The sequence below is a fragment of the Bidens hawaiensis genome, unplaced genomic scaffold (assembly GCF_021521415.1).
Source record: "Bidens hawaiensis isolate Kalapana, Puna unplaced genomic scaffold, B.hawaiensis_p1.1 tig00026864_1, whole genome shotgun sequence".
NCBI lineage: Eukaryota > Viridiplantae > Streptophyta > Magnoliopsida > Asterales > Asteraceae > Bidens > Bidens hawaiensis.
The window spans coordinates 182,761-189,568 of record NW_027494333.1 but is presented as its reverse complement, the minus strand read 5'-3'; the positions used below and the strand labels follow the sequence as shown (position 1 = coordinate 189,568).

Below are 6,808 nucleotides of genomic sequence, written 5' to 3'. Positions count from 1 at the left end.
ACGTTCTAATTTTTTTTTTTTGTATTATTTGTGAAAAACCTTAGCAGGTCTAAGCTTGGTTCGAGCTCGAGCTCAGCTCGTTTATTTGTTATTAATTAATTCATACACATTACTAATTATTTTTATATGATTTGAGAAAAACATTAACGAGCCAAAGCTCAGCTCGAGCTCGTGTGTGGTACCATAAACAAGCCAAAAGTAGAAGTCTAAACGAGTTAAAACTTAAAAGTACATAGGCTCGTTAAGACTCGACGAACCTAAACGATCTTCCCATTCAAGGCTCGAGCTTGGGCTTGATAACTAAACTAGCTTTATTCGAGGCTCAGGCTTGGTAACTTAAAAAAATCATGAACCAAGAACCATGCACCGAGAAAAAAAGTAGTCGGGTATGTTGTATCGCTTTTTATGTCGTGTCAGCATTCTGGACAAAGATACGATATAAAAGATGAGACAACATATCTGACTATCTTTGTTTAGTTAAACCGATTATGTTTCTACATTTTTGTGAACCAATACTAATTTGAAACGACTTCGTTTTGCTATTCAGAAACGGCTATTGCCTATTTGCCGTAAACACTGCTTTTTTAATGAAATGCCAACTTGAAAGATACTAATATTAGTTTCTGATCTTGAACAATCTCAGCAACTTTTGAACATCTTGATTGTTGAAGATCATGAGTTCAGACACTCTTTCCGCAGCGGTTTCGATCACACTCGACACCATTACCGCCACAAAATCCGTCCATTACCAACAAGAAAACTTCAACAAACTCTCATCCTACTTGGAAAAAACAGCCTCCATATTACAACAACTACACAAACCCGACTTCAACGACTCCACAGCCTTTAAAACCGCCATCAACGAGCTCACCAAACATGTTTCACAAGCGAAAACACTCGCTCTCGAATGCACTACTAGAAACAAAATCTACTTGTTACTCAATTCCAAAAAGATTGTCACATTGTTGGAAAAGAACACGAAAGATATCGGTGGTGCATTAAATATGTTGCCTCCTTTGATATCCTTCAATGTGGTCGGTCAAGAAATCAAGAAACTTTGTAACGAAATGCTGGATTCGAAGTATCGAACGACATCTATAGAAGATGACATCAAAGAGAAGCGATACCCTGACCGATCATTCACGAACAATCTGTTAATATTGATTGCGGAAGCGATTGGTGTTTCGACCGAGCAGTCGGTTTTGAGAGCAGAATATGAGGATTTTAAAAAAGAGATGGAGAAAACGGATATGACCGCTGACGTGGCGGAATGTTTACAAACTGAACAGGTTGTTAGTTTGTTAGGAAAAGCGGACATTATTGCCACGGTGGAGGAGAAAGAAAAGAAATATTTTAATAAGCGGAATTCGTTGGGGAGACAACCGTTGGAACCGTTACAGTCGTTTTACTGTCCCATCACGGGGGACGTGATGGAGGATCCAGTGGAGACGCCAATGGGGCATAGTTTTGAGAGAGTGGCGATTGAAAAATGGTTAGCAGCCGAGAACAGTGTTTGTCCTGTGACGAAAACGCCTTTGAAGTCATCAGCATTGAGGACGAATAAGACGCTTCGGCAGTCGATAGAAGAGTGGAGAGATAGGAATACAATGATTGTTATTGGTTCAATGAAGTCGAGGATTGTTTCGAACGAGGACGAGGAAGTGATTGGTTGTTTAGGGAAGTTGGAGGGGTTGATATTGGAAAGAGATGTTCATCAAGAGTGGGTCATGATGGAGGATTATTTACCGATTCTTGTTACCAAAAATGTGCAAATTAGATCGCGTGTTCTCGTTGTTCTACGCATCCTTGCAGTCAACCATGATGACAGGAAGGTATATGTAACACCTTTTTTTAATATGTTTAGCTGAATGTGTCGTGTTCGTGTCAACTTGATTGGTTTACGGGTTGACCCTTTTAACCCGTGTGTTTAAATTTTCTAGTTTTTCAGAATGTGCTTTGTAAAATATACTATTTGGGTACTTTTATGTCAAATTTTAAAACTTTAAAATAAACTGACATGGTTTAAACATAATTGATTAAAAAAATAAAAAGTAAATTTAGATCAAATGAAAAAAAGAAGAGTAAACTGTGGTTTTCGTCCCTATGATTCGTCCAAATCTGCGGTTTTAGTCCAATAGTTTTAAATCTGCGATTTTCGTCCTTGTGGTTTCATTTCACTTGCAATTAAACCGACACCACTAACCTCGTTAAGTCTGGTCGTTAACCCATTAGCGTGCCCCTCACGTGAGGGGAAGTTTTGTCCTTTTTCTCTCCAAATAAACCCTAACTCGCAAGCCCCTTCGCTTGAGGGGCTAAGGTGTATTTGGGGAAAAAAGGACAAAATTGCCCCTCACGTGAGGAGCACGCTAATGGGTTAACGACCAGACTTAACGGGGTCAGTAGGGTCAGGTTTAATTGCAAGTGAAATGAAACCACAGGGACGAAAATCGCAGATTTGAAACTATTGGACTAAACTGCAGATTGGGCAAACAACAGGGACGAAAACCGCAGTTTACTCAAAAAAGAATTAAACACAAATTTTTCGAGTTAAACAGGTCCTGTTCGTGTCAACCCACGATTTACGTTTTTGTGTTCGGGCTGGTGAAAAATTTTCGGGTTCGTGCTGACTCAACCCACCAATGCGAGAACAGGACCTGTTTAGTAGTCCTACTTTCTTTCCTCTCTTTGTTCTTTTAACAAGTTTTGTACACATTATGATACATGAATAGACACAATTCACGCATATATGCATAATATATGAATTCAAGTATATGCTATATTTTAATGGTCATGTTACAATCTTAGATAAATACTCAAGTAAATATATGTTCCACATTTATGGTCATTGCAATATTAATAATACCATTTAGGAGTTTTATGAATTTTATGCATTAAAATTTAGCTTTGGGTGACATTCTGGCGTGTTCTCTTTTAGCTAAATTTAACTCGTTAGAGATATAACACGAAGCATATCAAAACGGTTCAAAATAAGTTGTTAACTTGCAGGAAAGCATAGCAAAAACGGATGATGCAGTCAAACTAATCGTGTGTTCCCTTGCACGAAAGATTGAAGAAAGTAAGTTGGCATTACAGTTACTTATGGAGTTATCAGAAAACGATTCAGCAAGAGATATGATCGGTAATAGGCCAAGGCTGCATACTTCTTCTTGTAACCATATCCGGCAGCGATGATCCTCAAGCTGCAAACGATGCGAAACGCCTTTTGGATAATCTTTCTTTTCTTAACCAGAATATTGTGCAGATGGCTAAGGCTAATTATTTTGGACCTTTGCTTCATCTTCTTGCTTCAGGTAAATAACTATTAATAATGAAAAGTCAAAATAGAACGGTATATAAGTCAGGTTTGACTTTTGAGGTCAAACTTTACTTTTTTATAACTAAAATGAACAAATTTCCAAATTTTGATTTGGAAATGAATGTGTCTAACCTCAAAGATGTTGTTTACATCCTTTCTTTGTAGCGAGCCATAAGTTTTTTTTTAAACTTTTATTATTTTTATTTTCTTTTTCCCACTTTCGAATATGTTGTTATGTATATGTATTCTAATCATGACCGTCTTTATCATTCTAAAAATATAAATATAAACTAAAGTTTTTTCAAAAAATATACTAATCATTTTAAACCGCCAAACTGGTTAAAGATGGCCCTAACTTCTAATCAATGCAGGGTCCGAAAGTGTTCAACGTTTGATGGTTGAAACATTATCAGAACTCGAGATGACAGATCATGGAAAGCTAATGGTTTGTGAGAACGATACGGTTTCATTACTCGTTATTTTGCTCTCTCGCAACGATATAAATATGAAAAAAGCAGCCATTTTAGCTCTCGAGAAGCTCTCGAGTGTGCCACAAAACGGGTTAAAAATCATCAAACAAAATGCAGCCGAGATCTTATTTGGAATACTCTTTCGCGAGAGCTTGTCAATCCCGAGCCTGGTTGAAAAGATTGTAGCCACTGTTATGAATCTAGCATTATCATTAACTTCACTAGAATCTGATCAAAGGGAGATTCTGTTTTTGGAATCTAAAGAAGATGTTTTCAAATTGTTTTCTTTGGTTTCATTAAATGGTCCAAATGTTCAACAAAGTGTTCTCAGAACATTTCTTGCAGTTTGTCAATCTACTTCGGGTTCGAACATCAGGAAAACGTTACGAAAGGTGCGTTCTTTTTATTTTACTCCGATTTCAACCCGTTTATTTACAATCTAGTTGATTCGGATTTTACTTTAAATGGTTAAAAATATAGCAAAAAGTATTTTTTAAGGATTAATTTCATATATACCTTCCTAATTACATACAATTACGTATATACCCTCCAAACTTAGTAATATCATATTTACTTTGTCAAAGCTCTCAAATTCTTATATTTATTCACACTACTATAAATAGTATGTGAATGTTATCATATATCATGTTATCACTAAATAAGCAAGTGGAAATGCTCTCTTCATTTATTTAAAACTTGTTTTGTTTTCTTATTTAATGTAGAATTGGTATATATAATAGTTTTAGGGTGCCTTCGTTTCACAAAATGGAATGGAATTGGAATTGGAATTTGCATAGGATTTGGAATCTGAACAGTCCCCATAGGAATTGGAATTTGAAGGAATTGAAATCCAATTCCATTATTGGTGTGTTCGTTTGAAAAATGAATTGGAATCGAGTTTTTTTTTAACGAGGATATGGGTGGAAACATTTTAGTTTTCTTTAGATTTTATGTTTTTTATTTATATTTTGTGTTATGATTTTTTTTATTATTTTTTTGAATTTTTTTTAGGGGTTTTCTATTAAGATCAAAACCCCTCAAAAAAATATTCAAAAATAATAATAATAAATTCATAACTCAAAATATAAATCGAAAACAAAAAAATTAAAAAAAGCAAAATATTTTATTCGTTGTTCTCGTTAAAAAAAAAACTTGAGAAAAGATTCCATCGAATTCACTTGAAATCCTCCACATTTTGGAAGGATTTAGAATCCCTTTATTTAAAGGAATTTGAAGGAATTGAATTCCAATTCCAATTCCTTGACAACCGAACGCACCAAAAGGAAATTAATATTCCAATTCCAACGAAACGAGCACGCCATGTCATGGGATTTTAATTCCAATTCCTTTGAATTCCCACGAATTCTGTGAAACGAACCTCCTAAAATGGTAAAGATAACTTATTATTACCCATTTTGACCCGTTACCCGACACGTTGACCCGTCAATTCTGCCACCGCAAATCAAACTGATACTCATGTTCACTTTCATCAGATTTCTGCTGTACAAGTACTAGTTCAGTTATGCGAACACGAAAACCAAACCGTTCGATCAAACTCAGTGAAACTATTATGCACCTTAACCAAAGACGGAGACGACGTAACTTTCATGGAACACGTGGGGCCCAAATGTATCGAAACATTGCTTAAAATCATAACCACTACTGATAACATCGAAGAGAGTGTTGCTGCAATGGACATCATCTCAAACCTCCCCAAAAACCCTCAAATGACCCAATGGACCCTTGAAGCCGGTGCACTTCGTGTAATAATATCCATTCTTTCTAACCACTTTCATAAACCCGAGATCATGATAGAAAGTGCTTCGGGTGCACTTTGTCAGTTCACCGTTTCGTCCGATCAAGAACTGCAAAAAAAGGTGGCGGAAACTGGGATCATCCCAGTCATCATAAAGTTGCTAGACTCGGGCAGTGCTTTAACTAAAAAAAACATATCAGTTTCACTCAGGCAGTTTTCCGAGAGCTCCACGAGCCTGACTGGGCCCGTTAAGCGTAAACCAGCTTTTTTAACTTGTTGTTTGGCGTCACCCGACACGAGTTGTGCGGTCCACTCTGGGATTTGCACAACCGAGTCCTCATTTTGCCTTATTGAAGCGAATGCAATAAACTCGCTTGTGAAGGTTCTTGATGAGCCCGATTTTGGGGCATGTGAGGCTGCATTGGATGCTTTGTTGACTTTGGTCAACGGGGAGCTGCTGTTGAAGGGTAGTAAGGTTTTGGAAGGCGGTGGGGCGATTGGTAAGATTGTGAAGCTGTTGAGTTCGCCTAGTGTGCGGTTGCAGGAGAAGGCGTTGGTGGCGTTGGAGCGAATATTTCGGTCGCCCGAGTATAAACAGAAGTATAAGGTGTCAGCACATATGCCATTAGTTGAGATTACACAAAGAGGAAGTAGTGGCATGAAGTCTGTTGCTGCAAAGATTTTGGCCCATTTGAATGTGCTTCATGAACAGTCATCTTTTTTCTGATTTTTGGTTATTATTCTTTTACTTGTTTGTATAAATTCAAAATATTCATTGAATTCTATAGTCATTGTGATTAATGAAGCAGTGTATTAATAAATAAAATTTATTTGAATAGCAAAATATATAATATATATGATTATGTTAAACTGGAGGCTGTGGGGCTGTTCACGAGCCGAGTTCAAGCCAAAGACATAGTCAACTCAGTTTGACTTGAAATACTCAACCGAGCTAAAACCTAGTTACGTGTGCAGCTTAACTCGAGTTTGTTTTTTATTTATTTAGTATCATTGTTATTTTTTTCATATTACTACAATGCAACTCTAAATGATTTAGAACAAAAAAAAACAAATATTTAAAACAATTTGCATACAACCATTTAAGTTACGATACAAATAACAAACAAACAAACATATCCGGTAAGGTCCCACCATAGGGTAGGGGCCTCGGGAGGGTGAAACAGAAGCAAACAGTACCTCTATGGTATTAATATAATAAAGTTATAAACACCTTCATATAAAACTAACGGATTAAAATTAATAATG

The 6,808-nt window shown here is 36.5% G+C and overlaps 1 pseudogene across 1 annotated transcript; it reads left to right on the top strand.

Annotated features, from left to right (window-relative positions):
* Positions 1–626: 626 nt before the first annotated feature.
* Positions 627–6,333, top strand: LOC143574256 (U-box domain-containing protein 44-like; annotated as a pseudogene). Its single transcript, XR_013142560.1, has 4 exons — positions 627–1,832; positions 3,007–3,311; positions 3,688–4,178; positions 5,280–6,333. The product of XR_013142560.1 is annotated as a U-box domain-containing protein 44-like (transcript).
* Positions 6,334–6,808: the final 475 nt, after the last annotated feature.